The sequence below is a fragment of the Phyllobates terribilis genome, unplaced genomic scaffold (genome assembly GCF_046119375.1).
Source record: "Phyllobates terribilis strain yellow unplaced genomic scaffold, ASM4611937v1 Scaffold_3__8_contigs__length_932513732, whole genome shotgun sequence".
Taxonomy (NCBI): domain Eukaryota; kingdom Metazoa; phylum Chordata; class Amphibia; order Anura; family Dendrobatidae; genus Phyllobates; species Phyllobates terribilis.
In genome coordinates, this window is record NW_027362763.1 from 668,795,784 (window position 1) to 668,821,525 (window position 25,742).

Consider the following 25,742-nt stretch of genomic DNA (forward strand, 5'->3'; position numbering starts at 1 on the left):
GGATCACAGAGGATTCTTTCTGTGAGGTAAAACATTTCCCTGCCTGTTTTTAAACAATGTTTCACCTCCAATAAAGAATCCTCTGTGATCCCCTGCTGTCCTGTCTGTATAGTCTTTTGCTTCCTCCCCTGCCCAGGAGCTGTGGTATGATCAGACCATGTTCCTGCACGGTCAGACACAGCCATTACACAGCACACAGCAGGGGCACATTTATAAGATTATCTCAGCACAGGAACATTTTTTTTAAACGCATCTAATTGTGGAAATTATTTTTATTCCAAGATCTATTGATTAAAACAGACTTTGGTTCATGGCAAAACTCTTTAAATGTTATTTCAAATGTTATTTTATGCCTATTCCTCTTTGTTTCCTCAGGTTCCTGATGTTCAGGACTCTTTTTTCCTTTATTATACGATGGTCCTTTCCATCAGCGACCCCCCGAGGATGGAGCAGGACAGAGACCACATGGCGGCTCGGATATTAGACCTCACCCTGGAGATAATCTACTGGATCACTGGAGAGGTGAGAGCTTCACATCACATCACTCTGATCTCTAGTAATAAAGCCGGAAATGGCGGGAAAGGTGAAGGATTCTCAGCCTCTGTGTAGTGATCGGCGTCTCCCCATACACAGGATCACACAGTAGTGAAGACGTCGTCTGGGGAGTGTGTGACCCCCCGTGTGTCAGGAGGGCGGAGCAGGACCCCCAGTGACATCACCGAGCCTCCACCTCATTCACTGATACATGAGCAGAAGATCCTTGAACTGACCACCAGGATCACTGAGCTGCTGAGCGGAGAGGTGAGCGCTGCCGGGAATGCTGGGACATTATACAATAACGCCGGGGGAGGGGTCTGCTAATGACGGGTCATTGTGTGTGTCAGGTTCCTATAAGGTGTCAGGACGTCACCGTCTATTTCTCCATGGAGGAGTGGGAGTATCTAGAAGGACACAAGGATCTGTACAAGGACATCATGGTGGAGAATCACCCGTCCATCACATCTCCGGGTAAGAGGAGACCTTCCTGGGTTGTGGAGGAGAGAACAGGTCTGAGAGTCGTCTAGATTCCCCATCATCTGCTCATCACATATAGACAATGTATTCAGACACTGCGGTTATTTCCTATAGATGGATCCAGTCCGAGAAATCCCCCGGAGAGATGTCCCAGTCCTGTATATTCCCAGGATCGGCCACAAAAGGAGGAAAATGTCCCCCGGGATCATCAGGTAGATGAGATGAGATTTCTATAAATCTTCTATAGATTGTTGTGGTGAAGCTTCTACTAATCTCCTCCGGCCGCCATGGAGTATACACCAGGCAGTCCTAACAATATATACACTGATCAGACATAACAATAAAACCACCTGCCTGATATTCTATAGTTTCCCCTCCATGTTACCAAAGCAGCTCTGTCCCATCACTCCCATGGAGTCTACAAAGCATCTGAAGGTTCCTGTGATATCTGACACTAGGATGTTTGCAGTAGATCCTATAAGCAAAGCTCCCAACCGTCCCGTATTCGGCGAGACTGTCCTGATTTGAGGGCTCAGTCCCGCGTCCCATCACGACACAGCTGTTCTCCCGGCAAGTGCCAGTGACCTGAGGAAGTGGAGGGCCCACTCACCATCAGGGACCCCGGCATGCTATGGGCCCGGTGAGTCGGGAGAGCTTGGTACCAGGGCTCGCGATTGTGCCCCCCCCCCTACTTATAAGTAGCCACCTTTTGCTTTGATGACTGCTTTGCACACTCTTGGCATTCTCTTGATGAGCTTCAAGAGGTAGTCACCGGTGGCTACTTTGAAGAACCTAGAATATAAGACATATTTTCAGTTGTTTCACACTTTTTTGTTAAGTATATAATTCCACATGTGTTAATTCATAGTTTTGATCCCTTCACTGTGAATGTACAATTTTCATAGTCATGAAAATACAGAAAAATCTTTAAATGAGAAGGTGTGTCCAAACTTTTGGTCTGTGCTGTATGGTGCCCATATTGTATGGAGCAATATATGAGGCCCATACTGAATGGAGCTATATATGGGGCCCATACTGTATGGAGCAATATATGGGGCCCATACTGAATGGATCTATATATGGGGCCCATACTGAATGGATCTATATATGGGGCCCATACTGTATGGAGCAATATATAGGGTCCATTATACTGTATGGAGAATTATATGGAGTCCATTATACTGTATGGCACATTATATGGGGCTCATTATTCTGTATGGAGCATTATATGGGACCCATTATTCTGTATGCAGCATTATATTGGGCCCATTATTCTGTATGCAGCATTATATGGGACCCATTATTCTGTATGCAGCATTATATGGGCTCATTATTCCGTATGGAGCATTATATGGGGCTCATTATTCTGTATGGGGCTCATTATATGCTCTCCCCATCCTGGAATATGCTTCCCCCACCTGTTCCATGCCCCCTCCCCCATTCTGGTCCATGCTCCCCCTCCCCCATGCTGGTCCATGCTCCCCCTCCCCCATCCTGGTCCATGCTCCCTCTCCCCCATCCTGGTCCATGCTCCCTCTCCCCCATCCTGGTCCATGCTCCCTCTCCCCCATCCTGGTCCATGCTCCCTCTCCCCCATCCTGGTCCATGCTCCCCCTCCATCCTGGTATATGCTCCCCCCATCATGGTATATGCTCCCCAATCCTGGTCCCCCATCCTGGTATATGCTCCCCCCATCCTAGTCCATGCTCCCCCAATCCTGGTATATGCCCCCCCCCCCCATCCTGGTATATGCTCTCCCCTATCCTGGTATATGCGCTCCCCCCCATCCTGGAATATGCCCCCCCATCCTGGAATATGCTCCCCCCATCCTGGTATATGCTCCACAATCCTGGTCCCCCATCCTGGTATATGCTCCCCCCCATCCTGGTATATACCCCCACATCCTGCTATATGCTTCCACCCCCATTCTGGTATATGCTCCCACCTCCATCCTGGTATATGCTCCCCGCCCCGCCTCCATCCTGGTATATGCTCTCCCCTATCCTGGTATATGCTCCCCCCCATCCTGGTATATGCTCCCCCCCATCCTGGAATATGTCCCCCCCCATCCTGGAATATGCTCCCCCCATCCTGGTATATGCTCCACAATCCTGGTCCCCCATCCTGGTATATGCTCCCCCCCATCCTGGTATATGCTCCCCGCCCCGCCTCCATCCTGGTATATGCTCCCCGCCCCGCCTCCATCCTGGTATATGCTCCCCCCCCCATCCTGGTACACGATCTCCCCTATCCTGGTATATGCTCTCCCCCATCCTGGTATATGCTCCCCCCATCCTGGAATATGCCCCCCCATCCTGGAATATGCCCCCCCCCCATTCTGGAATATGCTCCCCCCATCCTGGTATATGCTCCACAATCCTGGTCCCCCATCCTGGTATATGCTCCCCCCCATCCTGGTATATGCTCCCCGCCCCGCCTCCATCCTGGTATATGCCCCCCCCATCCTGGTATACGCTCACTCCCCCATCCTGGTATACGCTCCCTCATCCTAGTATTTGTGGCTCCCCATCCTAATATATGCTCCCCCATGCTGGTATATGCTCCCTCATCCTGGTATATGATCCCCCATCCTGTTATTTGTGGCCCCCATCCATTCATAAATTAAATTAAAAAAAACACTCCTACTCACCTTTCCATCGCTTCCCTGCAGCACGTCACCTGGGTTATTTTACTAAAATGGCGCCAGAATCAGCGCCTGTCCGGCGCCATTTTCTTGAAGACACACTGCAAATGTGTCTTCAGTAGAATGGCACTGGATATCGTGCTATGCGCATGCGCAGAATATGACGCTACGCTCCTCCCCCGGCCTCCAGACCGAACAGAGGCGCCGCAGCCACACTCCTCCCAGGCAGGTATGTGCTTATGGTGCCGGAGATGCATACCGTGATCTCAGGCGCCACACTCCTGATCCCTGTCTGGGATGTGGACTGGATGTGTTGCTTCTGTCTGGGGCCAGACTGCGCAGGCGCGGTCTATAGAGGCTACGGACAGACGGACACACCCCTGGTTATATTATAGATGAAGCATTATATGGAGTCTATTATTCTGTATGGAGCAATATATGGAACTCATTATACTGTATGGAGGACTATACTGTCCGGTCTGCACTGTGCGCTGTGAGGAGTCGCCGGATTCTGAGCTATCGCAGAATTTACTATAGCTATCACTCATGTAATGTAAGAAGTCACTTTGGCATTGTACAATATCTATATTTCTCCTTCCCCATGACAGCACCATGGAGAGAGGGGATCCACCCTTCAAGGACAGGAAACCTACAGATAAAAAGGGTGGTACCTCTCTCCCGCATCAGTTAGCTTCCTGTCCTTGACGGGGAGCCTGCAGTTGGCATTCCTAAAAGAAGAAAAAGGCATACCCGAGGTGCCGGAAGAAAGAAAATGTCGTGGGATTTCAGGCCTAGCCGGACCGATCCAGGCAGCGGGGAAGTCCCTGCTTCGGCTAGCGCAGTGTCCTGAAGTGCCACCGCTGGGGTCAGTGGGCTTCTAGGGTGTGCGGGGAGACGCAGCGACGGAAGAAGATCTAGCGGAGCTGCATCAGGAAACGTTGTAGCGGGGGCGCTGCCTCTCTCTGGAGATTGCAAACGCCTGCTCTGAACTGCTGGGAGGAGTCACACCCGGAACTTCCGGGTTCCATTGCACAGGCGCTGGAACACGCCAGTGGCACACCCTTATGATAGCGCCGCAGTGCATGATTGGGTATCCAGTCGGCTTGTGCGCGCCCCATACACGGCACTGTGCAATATAATAAAGAGCCCGGAAGTAAAAAAGACCGGATGTGATCCTGCAGAAAGAACGGGGGAGGGGGCCGCCGGGGGTTTAAAAAACCATCAAGGAGCACTAGAGAAAGGCTTCAGTTGGTGCTCTGGTGGCCCCCTACAGCTATGAGCGAGTAGGAGTATGTGGAGGTGCAGATTCTGCATCCCCAGCAGCAGCAACAGCAGGGGCAACAACATCAACAACAGAAGAAGCGGCAGACGGGACGACAGGAGGACCCTTCCCATTATCACAGTCGTGGCAGCAATGGGAATGGGCGTTCTGGCAAGTCTTCCCAGCGCAGCAAGGACTCCAGTATGGCGTCGACCTCTAGAGGGAATCCATCTACAGAAATGGTTCCTCCTCCTACCCCGGTACCCGTTTTTCCGTCAGAATGGTAAGTGATCTTCGTGAAAGTTCATGTTGTAATTAGGGTCCCCCTTTTTTCTTCTCTTGTGCAGGGAAGGAAAAGTGCGTGCAAAACCAAGCATAGGACCTTTGCACTTTGCACGAAAGGGTTACCCACTACATGGGAGCAAAGGCTCTGCAGCTCTTGCGTAGAGCAGACAATTTGTTAGGAAACTCCAAAATTTGCCTCAGAGCTTAGGTCCATAATAAAGACAGAGATAGAAAATACCTCTCGATCCCTTTGGAGTAAAAAGAAAAAACACTTAAAAAAAAAAAAAACGTATCCCCTGAATCCGGGTCTAGCAGTCCAGAAGAGGAAGAGGGAGATTCAGATACATCCAATTTATCAGCATCTTCATCGTCATCTGTGGGATAGAGGCAGACGTAGCTGTTTTCCATTAAGGGAGACAGACAGTCTCATTAAAGCCTTAAGGTCCACTATGGGGCTGGTAGACCCTCGCCCAAAAAGATCGGTCCAGGACATAATGTTTGGTGGACTGGAACAGAAAAAAAAGGAGATCTTTTCCTCTTAATGAAAAAATCCAATCTTTAATTTGGAGAGAGTGGAAAAGGCCTGAGAGAAAGGGCCTCTTATCCCCAAAGACGAAGTATCCCTTTGACGACCCCATATGTTTCTTTTGGGAAAAGGTGCCAAAACTAGATGTAGCCATCGCCAAGGCTTCCAAAATATTTTCCCTTCCATTTGAGGACATGGGGGTATTGAAAGATCCCATGGATAAAAAAGCTGATACATTCCTAAAGGGTTCATGGTAGGCCGCCGGGGGGGGACAATTAAAACCTGCGGTAGTGGCCATGTGTACAGCCAGGTCCCTAATGGTTTGGTTAGACCAGTTGGAGACACAGCTTAAAGAGAAAATATCTAGAGATAGGGTGTTAGACTCCATCCCGGTAATGAAGGGAGTGGCTGCCTTTTTGGTTGACGCATCTGCCTACTCTGTCTGGCTGGCAGCCAGATCGGCAGCTTTTTCTAATGCAGCCCGCCGAGTTCTCTGGCTCAAATGTTGGCATGGGGACCTCCAGACAAAGTCCAGGTTGTGCTTCATTCCCTGCGAGGGCGAATTCTTATTTGGGCCTACGTTAGATGACATACTAGACAAAGCCGGTGATAATAAAAAGCGCTTCCCTGTCCTCTCCACTTCCTCATATAGAAAGTCCTTTTGGAGCAGGAAATTCATTCGCAGGAAACCCCCTAGGGACCAAGATAAGTGGGAGGATAGAAGAAGGAAAAACAAGGGGTTTAGGTTCAACAGACCCCCCCAATGATAACAGGAAGCATTCCCAATGTGGGTTTTACCCAGGTAGGGGGAAGGTTATCTTTTTTCTTTTCGCCTGGGAAAAAATATCCAACAGCTCTTGGATACTAGACCTAATAAAGCTAGGTCTGAAATTTCAGTTCCACTCAATACCCAAGACGAATTTCTTAGTGACTCCCCGGCGATCCTCAAGCAAAGAACAACTATCCTTTGAACAGGGAAAAAGGCGAAGAATTCTACTCCCCACTGTTTCTGAGAAGAAAACCGGATGAATGGTTCAGGACAATCATAAACCTAAGACAGCTAAACAAATTGTTGAAGATCCAGACCTTCAAAATGTAAACAATAAAGACATCTGTAAAAATGTTGTTTCATGACTGTTCTGGACCTAAAGGACGCGTATTATCATGTCGCCATCCACAAATACTATCAGAAATTCCTCAGGATAGCAATCTCGATAGAAGGTATAGTCAAACACTATCAGTACACTGCTCTCCCATTCGGTCTGGCCATAGCTCCACGGGTGTCCACCAAGATAACCACAGAAGTAATGGCACTCTTGAGGGAACAAGATATTCTGATTGCCCTGTAACAGGACAATTTCCTGATAATAGGCAGCTCTTTCCAACATTGCAAAAATCATCTAGGGAAGGTCATGAATACCATTGATTGGCTTAGGCTGGCTTTTAGATCTGAAGAAATAAAAAACCAAGCCAAATCAAATACAGGAATATCTGGGTATCATATTAAATTCGAAGAATCAGGAGTGTCGCTTCCCGACGGAGAAAATTCATAAAATTGTAGCTCAAATATACAATTAACAAACAAAGCAGCACACTGCAACGCTAAGTATGCGAACATGAGCACTCCGCCTCTATGCCACAGGCGATTTTAATTACAGCAGAATCCTATTATCCCACACACAAACAGACATAGTCACTTAGAGAGAAGTTCAGATTGATAGGGTCCTGGTATTTTTGAGAAACGCCTTACCGTGGCTACCAGGTACACATGAATTGGCCAATTTATGCGCTAAGATTTCTCATTTATTTCTATTTTTCTACAGCAGTAATTCTATTCAAATTTCATATATTTCTTATTCGCATACTTAGCGTTACAGTGTGCTGCTTTGTTTGTTAATTGTATATGGAGGTAGCTGCTCCTAGTAAGCACCTGTTCACACCTATTTCTTGTTTTGGAAGTGCCAGACAGTTTTTTCTGTAGCTCAAATATCTGGAACAATGGACCAACTCTCTATGACCCTGCGAAAAGCCATGTCCCTCCTGGGTTCCATGACCGCTTGTATTTCGGCGGTTTAATGGGCCCGGATGCACACCAGGGATCTGTAATGGGAAATTTTAAGAGCCGAAATTTCTCTAGAAGGGCATTTAGAAGGTCAGCTAACCTTGTCGCCAAAAACTGTACTTTCTCTAGGCTGGTGGACGAAAGTAGACAATTTGAACTGAGGTATTCCGTGGGTAATTACAATCTCTCAGATACTGACCACGGACGCGAGCCCCAGGGTTTGGGGGGCTCACTTGAACGACAAAATTGCACAGGGGGTATGGTCAGAGGACCTAATATTAGTATCCTCAAATATGAAGTAGCTTATAGCGGTAAAGTTCGTCCTTATAGAATTCCTAGACTCTCTTCAGGGTCACCACGTAAGAGTTTTATCAGACAACCGGGTGGTAGTGCATACTTGAATCACCAGGGAGGTACCAGGTCCCGTCCTCTGATGGAGGTAACCGATCTCATCTTCCAGATAGGCGACGACAATCTGGGGTCTCTATCAGTACTACACATAAAAGGGAAAGAAAACCGCAGAGACAACTTTTTGAGCCGGACCCAGCTGAGACAGGGTGAGTGGGAACTGAAACAGTCCATATTTAGTCAGATTGCAGAGATGTGGGGACATCCTACCATAGATATATTTGCCAATAGTTAGAACAAGAAAGTAGACGCATTCTGTTCAATAGATCCCAAGGGGAACCCGGTAGCGTTAGATGCCTTCATGATTCCATTAAACCACACTCTAGCCTATGCTTTTCCTCCGATTGCCTTGATTCTGGCAGTGCTGAGAAAAATCAGGGAGAACAAGGCAAGAGTAATCCAAATTGCCCCTAATTGCCCCCTTCTGGCCAAAGAGGACGTGGTTTTCTTGGCTGAGGGTGATGTCCATTTCCGTCCCCTGGGTTCTCCCGGAAATTCCGGATCTTCTTTCCCAGGGGCCCTTTTTTCATCCTCAGGTAACAAACCTACACATGACAGCCTGGAATTTGAAAGGGCTCTACTAAGGAATAAAGGGTTTTCCCCGAGTTTGATTTCCACATTGCTACAAAGTAGGAAACCCGTTACCACTAAACTTTATGGTAAAATCTGGAGAAAGTTCCTTTCCTCTTCAGGTTCCGGGTTGGAAGGAGAGGGTCCATTAATGGCTATACTAGAGTTCCTGCAGTGGGGGTTGGAGCAGGGTCTAGCTACGAGCACCTTGAATGTCCAGGTCGCAGCATTAGGGGCTCTATACAATTGCGATTTGGCCAGGAATTGGTGAATATCTAGATTCATCAAAGCTTCAGCTAGATCTAGGCCCAACCCTTTTCAGAATTCGACCCCTTGAGATTTAAACTTGATCCTCGCGGCTTTGACTAAACCTCCTTACGAACCATTAGACGCTATATATTGCTAAAAGTCCTATCCCTCAAGACATCTCTTTTGGTGGCACTCATGTAAGCGTGTATAGTAAGTGACATCCAGGCCTTATCTGAAGGCCTCCCCTTTACTCAGATCTTGGAGGATATAGTCTGTTACAGATACGGGTGGTGGAACCTCTGTGCTGCAGAGGAAGGAGGGACCAGAGGGGCGTAACTAAGTATCTACTTGGCCTAACCAGGGTCACACGGCAACTCAGTCGACTCCGTGAACCAGGGAGGGACCGAGCAGAGGGACCAGGTGCCACTCTGGGACCGACCTTGTATGAGAGCAGGTGACTCCCATGGGTCTGAAGGCAGGAACTGACTGGTACAGCGGAAGAGCACGGCAGACAGGCTGACGGGTGGTCCAGGTAGTCAGGCAGGCTGATTCGGTTGATAGTCAGACAGTTTCCCGGCTTCACCAGACAGGAACGGATCAGATGCTCCTTACTGCCACAGTAGAAGCAGCTCCCCTCGGCTCGGCGTTTCTCTTGGCGAGACTTGACCATCTTGGTCTGGTCAACTTGCATAGGTTCATGCAAGCGTGACCGGGGAATTGCTGGTTGGGTGGCAGGTTTCTGGAATACAGGAGCGAGATGAGGAAATCTTCTCTCCCAGGTGGTCTCCTTAACTCGTTCCAGGAAACGGATGTCAATCCGGGTTGTTAGTGACACCAGGTCGTCCAGGGTGGAAAGGATGTCACGACCGGCTAGTTCATTCTTGATCCGTCCGGAAAGACCCTCCCAGAAGGTGGACACCAGGGCCTCGTTGTTCCAGGCAAGCTCAGATGCGAGGGTACGGAACTGTTTGGCATACTGGCCCACGGTGAGACTCCCTTGGCGGAGACTGAGAAGAGAGGAGGCAGTAGAAGTCTTTCGTCCGGGCTCATCAAAGACCTTCCGGAAGGCAGTGAGGAAAGCCGGAAGATCGGACACCAGGGGATCCCCTCTCTCCCATAGAGGGTTTAGCCATACCAATGCTTCCCCGGTGAGGTGAGACATGATGAACGCCACCTTGGCCCGGTTGGAGGGAAACTGATGTGCCAGGAGTTCAAGGTGCAGCGTGCACTGGTGTAGAAAACCCCGACATAAGACGGGGTCACCACCAAAACGTGGAGGTGCAGAGAGCCGGGGTCCAGTGCTGGATGCCATGGCACTAGTAGGCTGAGGCGCCGCCGGAGCGGGTGCCGCTCGGCTCGAGACGCAGGTAGGTCAGGACAGTTTCCTGTTGGGATCTTTGACGAGAAACCTCCTGGTACAGGTCGGAAAGCGAAGGAGCCTGGGAGGCATCGGGTTCCATGGCCCGTGCAAAACTGTTACGGATCTGGGTGGTGGAACCTCTGTGCTGCAGAGCAAGGAGGGACCAGAGGGGCGTGACTAAGTATCTACTCAGCCTGACCAGGGTCGCACGGCGGCTCAGTCGACTCCGTGAACCAGGGAGGGACCGAGCAGAGGGACCAGGTGCCACTCTGGGACTGACCTTTGTATGAGAGTAGATGACTCCCACGGGTCTGAAGGCAGGAACTGACCGGTACAGCGGAAGAGCACGGCAGACAGGCTGACTGGTGGTCCAGGTAGTCAGGCTGGCTGATTCAGCTGATAGCCAGACGGGTGCTCCGGGTAGGCAAGCTGGCGGGCACAACAGATAACAGGCAGGTGCTTCCAGGTAAGCAGGCAGGTGGGCACGGCAGGTAACAGGCAGGTGCTTCCAGGTAAGCCGGCTGGCAGGCACGACAGGTAACAGGCAGGTGCTTCCAGGTAAGCAGGCTGGCAGGCACGGCAGGTAACAGACAGGTGCTTCCAGGTAAGCAGGCGGGCAGAGCCCATAGACAGACTGGCGGACTGGACTGAAGATCAGATTGGCGGACAAGACTGACTTGCAGAGGACTTGAGGGCTGAAGCAAAGTAAGAATCACAAAGCAACAACCTTGCATGGGCACCTCCATATTGGAGGAGGTGCTTTAAATAGGGAGAGTCCTCCGGCCAGGGACTTTTTAGGACGGCGCGCGCGGCCCCTTTGAGAGGGAGGGAGCGCTTGCGCGCGCGCCCTAAGCACAGTGCCCGGGAAGCTGCGTGCAGCAGCAGGGAGGCCGAAAGACGCCGGAGCAGGAGCGCAGCGGTAAAGGGTACGGCGTCTCTGCCTGGCAGGGGGCAGAGATGGCGATGCTACAGTACCCCCCCCCCCCTTTACGCCCCCACTTTTTTAGGCCTGCAAGAAATTGTTTAAGAAGAAGAGGGGCATGGATGTTCTCCCTGGATTCCCAAGACCTCTCCTCCGGGCCAAACCCCTTCCAATCCACCAGAAAAAAGTTTTTTCCTCTTACCCTTTTGGTGGCCAAAATGTTCTCTACCTCATAGACGTCCTCAGCGGAGACCGGAGCTGGGGTGGTACCTGGATCGTCAGAAATAGAATTAAGAACAACTGGTTTGAGGAGAGATATACGTGGAAGGAGTTGGGAATCCGTAAGGTGGCCGGGAGTTTTAGCTTGTAAGCCACGGGATTGATTTGCTTGAGAACCTCAAACGGGCCGATGAACCGCGGACCCAACTTATACGATGGTATTTTGAGCCGAACATGTTTGGAGGAGAGCCAGACCCTGTCTCCCGAACAGAATTGAGGCGGATCCAGACGTCTCTTATCGGCTTGTTTCTTCATCCGCTCAGAGGACAGAAGAAGTGTGGATCTAGTGTTCTCCCAAATGGTAGAGAATTCGCTGACCAGAGACTCCGCGGCAGGATTGTCCACAGAAGCGGAGACGGGAAATGGAATCCCGGGGTGTCGACCACAAAGAACGGGGATTTGGGAGAAGACTCATTCTCATGGTTGTTATAGGTGAACTCGGCCCAGGGCAGGATCTCAACCCAATCGTTATTGTGAGCATTGACAAAATGCCGGAGAAAGCTGGTGAGGACCTGGTTGATACGTTCCACTTGACCATTGGACTGCAGATGGTAAGCAGAGGAGAAGTCCAGAGTGACATCCAGCAGCTTACACGTAGCTCTCCAGAAGCGCGAAATGAACTGAACCCCGCGATTAGACACAATGTGGAGGGGAAGGCCGTGGAGACGAAAGATATGATGGATGAAGTCCTTAGCCAGCACAGATGCGGATGGGAGAACAGGCTGAGGGATGAAGTGGGCCATTTTAGAAAAGCGGTCAGCGACCACCCAAATGACAATACACCCGGCAGAAACAGAGAGATCCGTAATAAAGTCCATAGCTATGTGTTGCCACGGGGCGGAAGGTACAGGTAGGGGCGGAACGTACAGGTAAGGGCAGGAGACGGCCGGCGGGAAGATGCCTGGGAACTTTGTTACGGGCACAGGAGGAACAAGCCGTGACGAAATCCACAACATCCTTGCATAGAGAGGGCCACCAGTAATGCCGGGCGATGAGCAGGAAGGTCTTCCTCTGGCCAGCATGGCCGGCTAGTTTGGATGAATGACCCCAGAGAAGAACCTTCTTACGATCTGGAACAGCTACAAAAGTCTTACCAGGTGGAAGACGAGACAGGTCAAACGGGGCCACAGTCATTATTCTGGAGGGGTCGATGATATGCAGAGGCTCCTCCTCTTGGTCGGAGGACAGGAATGAGCGGGACAGAGCGTCGGCTTTAACGTTCTTCTCCGTAGGGCGGTAATGAAGAGTAAAGCAGAATCGGGCAAAGAACAGAGACCACCGAGCCTGACGTGGATTGAGTCTCTGGGCGTTTTGTAAATAGGCCAGGTTTTTGTGGTCTGTGTAGATGACTACCGGGTGCAGAGCCCCTTCCAGCAGGTAGCGCCACTCCTCCAGCGCCAATTTGATGGCCAGCAGCTCACGATCTCTTATGGAGTAGTTGCGCTCGGATGAGGAGAAGAGATTGGAGAAGAAGCCGCAGGTTACCATTCTTCCGGACGGGGATTTCTGGGTGAGCACCGCTCCGGCTCTGGAGGAGGAAGCATCAGCCTCCAGGAAGAACTGCTTGTTGCAATCCAGACGGTGCAGCACAAGGGCGGAGGAGAAGGCTTGTTTTAGGGAGACGAAGGCCTCCTCCGCTTCGGAAGTCCACTCCTAGGGATTTGCTCCCTTACGGGTGAGCGCGGAGATGGGAGCGGTCTGGGAAGAGAAATGAGGGATGAAAAGGCGGTAATAATTTGCGAAGCCCAGGAATCGCTGAGTCGCCTTCAACCCCTCTGGTTGGGGCCATTTTAAGACGCCAGAAACCTTCTCGGGATCCATCCGAAGACCAGTCTCGGAGATAATATATCCCAGGAACGGAAGGGAAGTCTGCTCGAAGAGATATTTCTCAAATTTTGCATAGAGACGATTCTGCCGGAGCCTAAGCAGAACCTGACGAACATTCTGGCGGTGTGTGGGCAGATCCGGGGAGAAGACCAGGATATCTTCCAGGTACACCACTACGCATGAATACAAGAGATCTCGGAAGATGTCGTTAACCAGCTCCTGGAAGATGGCTGGAGCATTGCAGAGACCAAAGGGCATCACGCGGTATTCATACTGACCGTCTCGGGTGTTGAATGCTTTCTTCCATTCGTCTCCTTGGCGGATCCGAACCAAATTATACGCCCCACGAATACCGAGCTTGTTGAAGATCTTCGCGCCTTTAAGGCAGTCGAACAGCTCCGAGATGAGAGACAGGGGGTACTTATTCTTGATGGTAATATGGTTTAGGCCCCTGTAGTCGATACACGGCCGTAGTTAGCCGTCTTTCTTTTTAACGAAGAAGAATCCTGCTCCAGCCGGGGAAGTAGATTTCTGAATGAATCCTCTAGCAAGATTCTCCTCAATGTACTCAGACATGGCCCGGGTCTCAGCCAGCGACAAGGGGTAGATTCACCCGCGGGGAGGAGAAGCACCGGGTACCAGGTTGATTGAGCAATCATAGGGCCTATGGGGTGGTAGAGTCTCAGCCTCCTTCTTGTCAAAGACATCCGCATAGGACCAGTAGGGTGCCGGCAGACCAGGTAGATTAGCCGGAGAAGACGGAGGTCGAGCCGGACGAACCGGAACCAGGCTGGTCTCATGGCAATCCTGCCCCCAACGGAGCACCTCACCAGATTGCCAATTCAGGACGAGTTCATGACTCTGTAGCCAGGGTAGACCTATCAATAGGGAGTGAGAGAGTCCGGATAGCACATAAAAGGAGATCTTCTCCGAGTGCAGCATTCCCACCTGCAGGGTCACTGACTCTGTAACGAGCAAGATGGTCTCCGGAAGGAGTCTCCCATCCACGGAAGCAACTGCCAATGGTTCGGCCAGACATTTGGTAGGAATCTGATACCGCTCCACAAGGGCCTGAGAAATGAGATTCCCAGCGACTCCGGAATCCAGGTGGGCGGTCTCAAAGAAGTGGGTCTCACCACTGGAAATAGAAATGGATAGAGTCAAGGACGGAGAGGATTTACGCTTGCCTAGGACGACCTCTTTGAGCGGTCCTAGACACTGGAGTTTCCCGGCTTCACCGGACAGGAACGGATCAGATGCTCCTTACTGCCACAGTAGAAGCAGCTCCCCTCGGCTCGGCGTATCTCTTGGCGAGACTTGACCATCTTGGTCTGGTCAACTTGCATGGTTTCAGCCGAGCGTGACCGGGGAATTTCTGGTTGGCAGGCAGGTTTCTGGAATACAGGAGCGAGACAAGGAAATCTTCTCTCCCGGGTGGTCTCCTTAACTCGTTCCAGGAAAAGGATGTCAATCTGGGTTGCTAGTGACACCAGGTCGTTCAGGGTGGAAGGGATGTCGCGACCGGCTAGCTCATCCTTGATCCGTCCGGAAAGACCCTCCCAGAAGGTGGACACCAGGGCCTCGTTGTTCCAGGCAAGCTCAGATGCTAGGGTACGGAACTGTATGGCAACTGTTCCACGGTGAGACTCCCTTGGCGGAGACTGAGAAGAGAGGAGGCAGTAGAAGTCTTTCGTCCGGGCTCATCAAAGACCTTCCGGAAGGCAGTGAGGAAAGCCGGAAGATCGGACACCAGGGGATCCCCTCTCTCCCATAGAGGGTTTAGCCATACCAAGGCTTCCCCGGTGAGGTGAGACATGATGAACGCCACCTTGGCCCGGTCGGAGGGAAACTGATGTGCCAGGAGTTCAAAGTGCAGCGTGCACTGGTGTAGAAAATCCCGACATAAGACGGGGTCACCACCAAAACGTGGAGGCGCAGAGAGCCGGGGTCCAGAGCTGGATGCCATGGCACTAGTAGGCTGAGGCGCTGCCGGAACGGGTGCCGCTCGGCTCGAGACGGACACAGGTGGGATGGACAGCATGTCCAGGCGGGAGTTGACAGACCGCAGGTAGGTCAGGATAGTTTCCTGTTGGGATCTTTTACGAGAAACCTCCTGGTACAGGTCGGAAAGCGAAGGAGCCTGGGAGGCATCGGTTTCCATGACCCGTGCAAAACTGTTCCGGGTGGTGGAACCTCTGTGCTGCGGAGCAAGGAGGGACCAGAAGGGTGTGACTAAGTATCTACTCGGCCTGACCAGGGTCGCACGGCGGCTCAGTCGACTCCGTGAACCAGGGAGGGACCGAGCAGAGGGACCAGGTGCCACTCTGGGACCGACCTTGTATGAGCGCAGGTGACTCCCACGGGTCTGAAGGCAGGAACTGACTGGTACAGTGGAAGAGCACGGCAGACAAGCTGACGGGTGGTCCAGGTAGTCAGGCAGGCTGATTGAGCTGATAGCCAGACGGGTGCTCCGGGTAGGCAAGCTGGCGGGCACAACAGATAACAGGCAGGTGCTTCCAGGTAAGCAGGCATGTGGGCACGGCAGGCAAGCGGGCACGGCAGGTAACAGGCAGGTGCTTCCAGGTAAGCAGGCTGGCAGGCACTTCAGGTAACAGGCAGGTGCTTCCAGGTAAGCATGCTGGCAGGCACGGCAGGTAACAGACAGGTGCTTCCAGGTAAGCAGGCGGCAGAGCCCATAGACAGACTGGCGGACTGGACTGAAGATCAGACTGGCGGACAAGACTGACTTGCAGAGGACCTGAGGGCTGAAGCAAAGTAAGAATCACAAAGCAACAACCTTGCATGGGCACCTCCATATTGGAGGAGGTGCTTTAAATAGGGAGAGTCCTCTGGCCATTGGCCGGGGGCTTTTTAGGATGGGAGGGAGGGAGCGCGCGTGCCCTAAGCACAGTGCCCGGGAAGCTGCGTGCACCAGCAGCAGCAGGGAGGCCGGAAGACGCCAGAGCAGGAGCGCGGCGGTAAGGGGGACGGCGTCTCTGCTTGGCAAAAGTAGCATCATGATTCCACACCCTTCCGTCCTTTTGCCGTAACCACAAGAATAGGGGGGAAGAGACCTACACACATTAGACGTCAGGAGATGTCTAATCGAATACTTAGCTGCCACACAAGAGTGTAGGAAGGATAGGTCTTTCTTTGTGTGCTTCCAAGGGCCAAGGAAAGAGTTAAAAGCTTCCAAAGGCACGTTGGCAAGATGGATAAGAGACGCCATCTCTCTAGCATACTCGTCAAGTGGGGACACCGCTCCGGAGAGATTGAAAGCTCACTCGACAAGAGCAGTGGCAGCCTCCTGGGCGAAAAAGGCTAGTGTCTCTATAGAACAGATATGTAGAGCTGCGACATGGTCATCCCCCTCTACCTTCTTTAAGCATTATCGGCTAGACCTAGGCTCTTCCTCAGACCTCACTTTTGGTAGAAGGGTTCTGGAAGCCGTGGTCCCCCCCTTAATGATTCATTTTTCTGCAATTCTCTCCGTGGTGCTGTCATGGAGGAAGGAGAAAGACATAGTTACTTACCAGTAACAGGATTTCTCAGAGCCCATGACAGCACCCGTATATTTCCTCCCTTCATGTGTGGGTGTTCACACTTATTTTTGATATTTTGCAAAACATGCAGCCGCAGAAACTCGAACATATTATCCAAGCTCACCTGAAATACTCGGATAACACCCGAGCATGCTGGGATAACACCTTATCTGAGCACGTTCACTCATCACTATTATTAATAGCAAGAATTATGAAAACGAGCCATCCTTCTCTATCTTGGCAGACTGGTTCATGACTACGGATGAGCGGACCCGTGGATGTTCCGGTTCGTCGAGTTTGACTGAACTGTAGTCCAAAGTTCTGTTCGGGTACCAGAACTGTACCCGAACGCTCTCACTCTCTCTGTCACTCTCTCACACTCACTCGCTCTCAAAACTGTAAAACAAACTTCCAGGAGAAGTCTATGTTCGGAGTTCAGCACTGGAGACTTGGTGTCTGGTACGAATGCCAAACGTAACAGTTCTGGTTCGCTCATCTCTATTCATGTGTGACATGCTGAAGTAGTGTTGTTGCTTCAAAAGCATCCAGCAACTATTACAAATAACACAGTCACAGGAGACAGGGAGTGTTTTAGCAGAGCCCCAGGGGGAACTTGTTATTGTAGCCTGGCTGAAGCCGAAGAGAAAGGTAGTGTGTTATCTGTATCTGACAGAAGGCAACTGAACAGGATTCAGATCAGGAGAGAAACTAAACACAGGTCAGATAAACTCCCTGAACTAACAGTGCAGAGTATTATCGGGCAGGAAGATAATGACTGGAAGGAATTGTGTCACAGGGATCATCTTCCTCATCAAACCCTTCCCCCCTCCATCTCCATGCAGGATAAAGAATGCTGTGTACTATTGTGTCCTTGTGAAGGAAAAGCCTGTGGTTGTGTATGCATAGAAGTGTGCTGCTAAGAGATCTAATCTATGCTGAATTATGCTACTGAAGAGACTGTAATACTGTGCCTTGTGAAGAAACTACTGTATTGTTACTGGAGCCGGTTGCTCAAGAAACTCAGACTGTACTGTAATAAATGTTGCTGTAATATCCCTGAATTGCACTGGCCGTGCTTCAGATTAAATTCCACTGTTAAACTGTTGAAAAAGACTCTTTGTCAGATGTGTCTGGTCAGCAATTGAATCTATTGTGTGCCTGAGAGAAGCCGCAGCCTATGGTCTCCCTGAGTAACGGTTCCCCCAGGATTCTAAAGAATTCATGAAACCCGTCTCGCCCTATCTGAACCTAGCGGCGTGCGTGTAACACATGACTTGTAGCGATTTTTCACCTTCGTCTGGATATAAGATAAACTAGGATTTCTTTCTTTTCTTTTTACTCATGCCTATAATGTTGGTTTCTTCAGGAAAGTTCTGGTGGAACAACGATTGGACTCAAAGCGCCCACATCAGCATCAGTGAGCGGTAAGAGCCGCTTCTATATCTTGTTTCACTATAAATGACTTTATTATTGGGATCAGTGATGGGAAGATCAGAAAAAATGTCACCACAAACAAAAATTCATTATCTGTCCATTATGTGTCCACTTCCCATTTCCCGGGGTATTTCTCCCCCTAGGTCTTGAGTATAAGTATACTTGGCCGACTCACAGAGATTTGGTCTTTCCTCTTCCTTTTAGGGCCTGGTCATAATGGCTGCACATTGGCTATTTTCCCTCATTAATGCCAGCCTGCCCTCTATTGGCCACTCCTGAGCTATGATAGCATTAGGGTTCTTTTTGACTCTCAGTAAGGACTTGGTAGGTTTTACTACATAGCAGTTTGAGGGTTTGTTCTTTTCAGAACGAGTTGCAGTTTTAAAGACACTATTCACTTTACCATATAATGTGCTGAAATATTGGGGAAAAAAATTCCAAGTTGGGTGAAATAGTGAAAAGTAACACAATTCCGCCATTGTGTTTTGGAGTTTCGTTTTTACGGCATTCATTGTGAGGATCAAGGAAAAAACGCTAGGAGAACTTCTTTGACAAAAAATATATAAATCCTGTTAACTAAAATAGGAAATATTTGTTCTTTTTCCAGGTGAAGACAAGACGAGAGCTTCCAATGGACATCAGCATTTATCTCCCTATGAAGTAGAAGATAACAATACCACACAAGCTAATTTAGTGATTCCAAATGTATCCGCAGTCCATCACAGTAGAGATCTGTCCCAAAATGATGGTGGTCACAAAAAACCTTCATCTCATCAAAAATCATTGATGGGTGTAACAGGAAGCAAGCAGGGGGAGATATTTCCACATGGAAAACATTTTAAGAAGAAATCTAAACTTTCTTCACCTGAGACAGTTCACAAAGATATAGGGCAGTATTCGTGTTACGAATGTTGGAAATTTTTTTATCACAAATCTAGTTTTGTTAAACATCAGAAAAATCACTCAGGGGAGAAGCCGTATTCATGTCCTGATTGTGCAAAATGCTTTAGTGATAAATCAAATCTTGAGAGACATCTAAGAATTCACACAGGAGAGAAGCCGTTTCCATGTTCAGAATGTGGGAAACATTTTAGACAGAAATCGGTTCTGTTTATGCATCAGAAAATTCACACAGGGGAGAAGCCATTTTCATGTTCTGAATGTGGAAAATATTTTAGTCACAAATCAAACCTTATTGCACATCTAAGAACTCACACAGGGGAGAAGCCATTTTCATGTTCAGAATGTGGGAAATATTTTAGTCAGAAATCATACCTTATTGCACATCTAAGAACTCACACAGGGGAGAAACCATTTTCATGTTCAGAATGTGGGAAATGTTTTGGCCACAGATCACGTCTCTCTGCACATCAGAAGGCCCACAAAGGGGAGGAGGCATTTCCATGTTCTCAATGTGGGAAATATTTCAGAGACAAATATGGTCTTGTTAGACATAACCGTATAACTCACAGAGGGGAGAAGTCCTTTTCATGTCCTGAATGTGGAAAGTGTTTTAATTACAAATCAAATCTTGTGGAACATCTAAGAATTCACACAGGGGAGAAGCCACACTCCTGTCAAGAATGTGGGAAATGTTTTGTCCACAGATCTGGTCTAGCTCAACATCAACAAAGATGTTCTCCTCACACAGGGGAGAAGCCATTTTCATGTCCTCAGTGTGGGAAATTCTTTAGTTCTAAATCACATCTTTTGTCACATCTAAAAATTCACACAATGGAGAAGCCATTTTCATGTTTAGAATGTGGAAAATGTTTTGCTTACACATCAAGTCTTGTTAAACATCAGAGAATTCACACAGGGGAGAAGCCATTTTCATGTTCAGAATGTGGGAAAAGTTTTTCCCACAAATCAAATCTTGTTAGACATCAGAGAACTCACAAACAGGAGAAGCCAATATAGTGTTCAGGTTCTATGAAATATTTCATGTGTGAAGCTTCACTGTGGGATCGGCTGCTTAACTACACCTTCTACCTAGCTACCGTACCTTCCAAAATTCCTTTCTAAAAGGAATGGCACAGGCAAGAGTCTCAAGAGGACCTGTGCTCTTATGACATTTTGATCATGTAGACAATTAGGAGCAGAGCATCATTGATTTGCTCTAACAAAGGAGATGGATGACACCAAATTAAGCAAAATGCCGCATGCAATTCATGAATTTGGTGCAAAGTAAAAAATGGGACTCTTTCAAAAGTCACAAAAATTGGGACAAAAGTTTGGCATGGACGAAAATACATCAAGGGTGGGTAGGGAGTCCCAATTGATGAATTTGCCCACAAAGCAGAAAAAAAAACCATAGGAGCACATCTAAAATAAACTTCAGAAAAAACATAAATAGAATAATGAATTTGGGTGCAAACAAAAAGACACAAAACTAAACAAAAAACAAACGCAAAAGCGATAATAAATGGAGGCCATGGTCTATTCCACCTGATTAAATCAAAGCTACTCTTTGGACAAAAAAGACCCATTAGGCGTGGACAAAAAAAATGCATCCAATAGAGACGCTGTGTATATTCAGTGACTGTCGCGTCAGCCGGGGTCACAACTGCTGGGCTGGAATAAAGTTATTAGCTGGTATTTGATATTTAAACTAAACGATAAAAGAAATAGAACAGCTGCAAATTTTCAGATTTGGGTAGAATAATCTTAATAATATTGTATTTGTTTTCGAAACTGAAATAAGGAACCCTAGTGGAGATGAGCGAGTATATTTGAGTGGAATTGAATTCTACTTGAATTTTTTAAAAAATCTGCATTTGCCAAAATGCTGGCTGCCATTTTTCTCAACCATAAAGGGGCATCAGAATGTTAAAAAAAAATTCTTATCGTCACCTTACCACCCGCCTCTCCGGCTGCTCCACTTCTCTCCAGCACCCGTGCGGACCTAGTCGTATCTTCTCATTGCCACCACGAGCGCTGAAATACCCGGGCCTCTCGCCTCTGATCATGATGTTGTGACCTTACACGCACTTGTGCAGAACCCTCCTGGGCCTCATCAGAACCAGAAGTCCCAGCCCATCGTGAGAGGGGGATTTCAGCACTTAGGGTGGTGAAGATGTAACGAGGACTAGATAAGTGATAGTGAAGAGCCGGAGCGGTGAGTGGTAAGGTGAGTTTAAGGAATTTTTTTTAACATCTTATGTTTATTTTGCTTTGGAGCCTGGCTAAGTTTATGTGACAAATAGAAGCTATACTGATTATTTAAAGTTATCCAGCAACTAGAGGGGTTCAAATGGTTACAGGAGAAAGGGAGTGGTCAGCACAGCCCCAGGGGATAATGGGAAAGTTGTTGTTGGGTCCCGGGATCTGCAAGAAGAAGCAGCGTCAGAGAGGGGGTGCTGAACTATGACAAGCTGCAGAGACCAGCTAGTTCAGAGAAGTTACTGCTGGAAGCAGAGAAGCAGTCAGGACAGCCCCGGAGCAATCTTTGTTGCCACAAGGTATGAGTGAGAGAACCAACATCTCAGGATTCATCTCCCCACTCATGTGTGCGAAGAGAAATTGTCTGTGAGAAGACTTTCATGTATGTTTGTCTAGAAGCATTGTATGAAGAGAAGGAGCTTGATTTAAACCTTATGATCAACCTTTGCCCGGAACAGTGTGTTATGGTAAACATTTATACTTTGCTTTATTATTTAGACAATTCATATATCTTTTATAATTCTGTATTTTAATATTAGCTTTATAAGTGTTATTCAAAAATAACAGGGCATTGTATCTTATATAGAGAGATGTCTTCGTATTAAAGCTTTCCTTTGTTTTTTGAAAGTATAGTAAACTCGATATAGCCAGTCTCCTAAGGAGTTCAGCAGAATACATAATTTACGACCTTGTTATTGCCAACTTAGATATCTTCCTTTTTAGGTAATGAAATGTATTAAGCCTTTCCCACTTTCCTTTTCTTTGTGGTTTGTAATAAAAACGTGTGACTGAGAGCAGACAAGCCTGAGACACAGACAGAATTGGTTGTGTTCTCTTGTCTCCGATCGATTGTCTCCCTCATTTGATTAAAACTGGCAAACGTGTGAAACCTTTTGAATTTCCCCTAAAACTTTCCATATAGGTTTCTCCATCAAGTGTTATATAGCCAAATGTCGCCCTGACATAAATCCCTTCAAGATTCCAAAGAACTTATGTTACTTTGCCTTGCCTCCCTATACTGAGTGGCAGACATACAACATTTACAAATTGTAAATTTTGTGCCAATAGTTCAACAACTCATCTGCAGCAAAATTCATGCTTGTTGCATGCAAATGATGCTGTGGATTTTGTGGCAGAGAATTGACAGGCTGTAGATTTTAACCCCTTCCTGAACTGATGTTTTTCTGTTTTTTTGCACTTTAGTTTTTAACTTTCAAGAGCCAAAATGTTTTCATTTTTCCATTGACCGAGCCGTTTTTTGGTCTGTTTTGTTTGTAGGATGAGTTGTATTTTGAATGTCACCATTTATTTTACCATGTGATGTACTGGAAAAGAGGAATAAAATTCCAAGTGCTGTGAAGTTGTACAAAAAACGCAATAATTGTTTTTCTGGGGGGTTTAATTTTAAGGTGTTCTTTGAGCAGCCAAAATGACCCAACATCATGGTTATCCATTATAAATTCAGTTATGTCGATAGCAAACTTTTTTTTTTTATCATTTAAGTGGGAATTTTCTTTTTTTATAAAAAAAAAAAAAAAAAAAGCGAAAAACATGTGTTTTTCACCCTAGTCATACATCAAACCCAGAAATACAAGCTTGTGAAAATCTTGGACTTCACATAGATGTCATCCTTTGTCTGCGACTGACTGTGTTTACAGTAAAACGTGATGAAACCCTAAAGTTGAAAAATGACACAAGAACTAAACACTAACTGAATCTGCATGTAAAAAAAAATCTTGATTTTGCTGCAGGAAAGTGTCTGAAAAGTGTGCACCAAAAATTGAAAAACTTACAGGTGCTTCTCACAAAATTAGAATATCCTCAAAAATTTAATTTATTTCAGTTCTTCAATACAAAAAGTGAAGCTCCTATATTATATAGAGTCATTACACACAGAGGGATCTATTATATAGAGTCATTACACACAGAGGGATCTATTATATAGAGTCATTACACACAGAGTGATCTATTATATAGAGTCATTACACACAGAGGGATCTATTCTATAGAGTCATTACACACAGGGATCTATTATATAAAGTCATTACACGCAGAGGGATCTATTATATAAAGTCATTACACGCAGAGGGATCTATTATATAAAGTCATTACACACAGAGGGATCTATTATATAGAGTCATTACACACAGAGGGATCTATTATATAGAGTCATTACACACAGAGGGATCTATTATATAGAGTCGTTACACGCAGAGGGATCTATTATATAAAGTCATTACACACAGAGGGATCTATTATATAGAGTCATTACAAACACAGGGATCTATTATATAGAGTCATTACACACAGAGGGATCTATTATATAGAGTCATTACACACAGAGTGATCTATTATATAGAGTCATTACACACAGAGGGATCTATTCTATAGAGTCATTACACACAGAGGGATCTATTATATAAAGTCATTACACACAGAGGGATCTATTATATAGAGTCATTACACACAGAGGGATCTATTATATAGAGTCATTACACACAGAGGGATCTATTATATAGAGTCATTACACACAGAGGGATCTATTATATAGAGTCATTACACACAGAAGGATCTATTTCACCTGTTTATTTCTGTTAATGTTGATGATTATGGCTTACAGTCAATGAAAACACAAAAGTCATTATCTCAGTAAATTAGAAAACTTTATAACAGCTTGAAAAATGTTTTTAAAATCCGAAATGTTGTCCTAGTGAAATGTATGTTCAGTAAATGCCCTCAATACTTGGTTAGGCATCAATTACTGTATCAATGCGGCAATGTGGCATGGAGGTGACCAGCCTGTGGCACTGCTGAGGGGTTATGGAAGCCCAGGTGGCTTTGATAGCAGCCTTCAGCTCGTCTGCATTGTTGGGTCTGGGGTCTCATCTTCCTCTGGACAATAGCCCATAGATTCTCTATAATAGATTCTCTATGGGGTTAAGGTCAGGTGAGTTTGCTGGCCAATCAAGCACAGTGATCCTGTTGTGTGTAAACCAGGTATTGGTACTTTTGGCAGTGTGGACAGGGGCCAAGTCCTGCTGGAGAATGACATTTCCATCTCCAAAAAGCTTGTCGGCAGAGGGAAGCATGAAGTGCTGTAAAATGTCCTGGTAGACGGCGGCGCTGACTTTGGTCTTGATAAAACACAGTGGACCTCCACCAGCAGATGACATGGCCCCCAAACCATCACTGATTGTGGAGACTTCACACTAGACCTCCAGCAGCTTGGATTGTGGCCTCTCCGCTCTTCCTCCAGACTCTGGGACCTTGATTTCCAAATGAAATGCAAAATTTACTTTCATCTGAAAACAACACCTTGGACCACTGAGAACAGTCCAGGTCTTTTTCTCCTTGGCCCAGGTAAGACGTTTCTGGCGTTGTCTATTGGTCATGAGTGGCTTGACACCAGGAATGTGACACTTGTAGCCCATGTCCTGGATACGTCTGTGTGTGGTGGCTCTTGAAGCAATGACTCCAGCAGCAGTCCACTCCTTGTGAATCTCCCCCAAAATTTTTGAATGGCCTTTTCTTAACAATCCTTTCAATGCTGCGGTTATCCCGGTTGCTTGTGCACCTTTTTCTACCACACTTTTTCCTTTCACTCAACTTTCCATTAATATGCTCGGATACAGCACTCTGTGAACAGCCAGCTTCTTTACCAATGACCTTTTGTGGCTTACCCTCCTTGTGGAGTGTGTCAATGACTGCCTTCTGGACATCCGTCAAGTCAGCAGTCTTCCTCATGATTGTGGAGCCTACTGAAACAGACTAAGGGACCTTTTTAAACGCTTATGAAGCCTTTGTAGGTGTTTTTTGTTAATTATTTTAAATTACTGAGATAATGACTGTTGTATTTTCATTGGCTGTACGCCATAATCATTAACAGAAATAAAAACTTGAAATAGATCACTCTGTAATGACTCTATATGAGTTTCACTTTTTGTATTGAAGAACAGAAATAAATTAAATTTTTTATGATATTCTAATTTTGTGAGAAGCACCTGTATCTTTAGGGTTCGTTCACACAAACATATTTACGTAAGAATGCTATTTGTGTTAAACACGGTCATACTAAATACTGATGGGATTTACATTTTTCTTTTGTTCATTCACTTAGTAGTCTATTTTTATTAATTAGCAAAATGCAAACACTTCTATTTTGAAAGAATTCTAACTTTGAACCTACAACACCAAGAA

The 25,742-nt window shown here is 47.3% G+C and overlaps 1 pseudogene; it reads left to right on the top strand.

The window, feature by feature from the left end:
- Window positions 1-647: 647 nt before the first annotated feature.
- The window catches only part of LOC141257320 (uncharacterized), a 78,118-nt pseudogene continuing 53,023 nt past the window's right edge, over window positions 648-25,742 (top strand).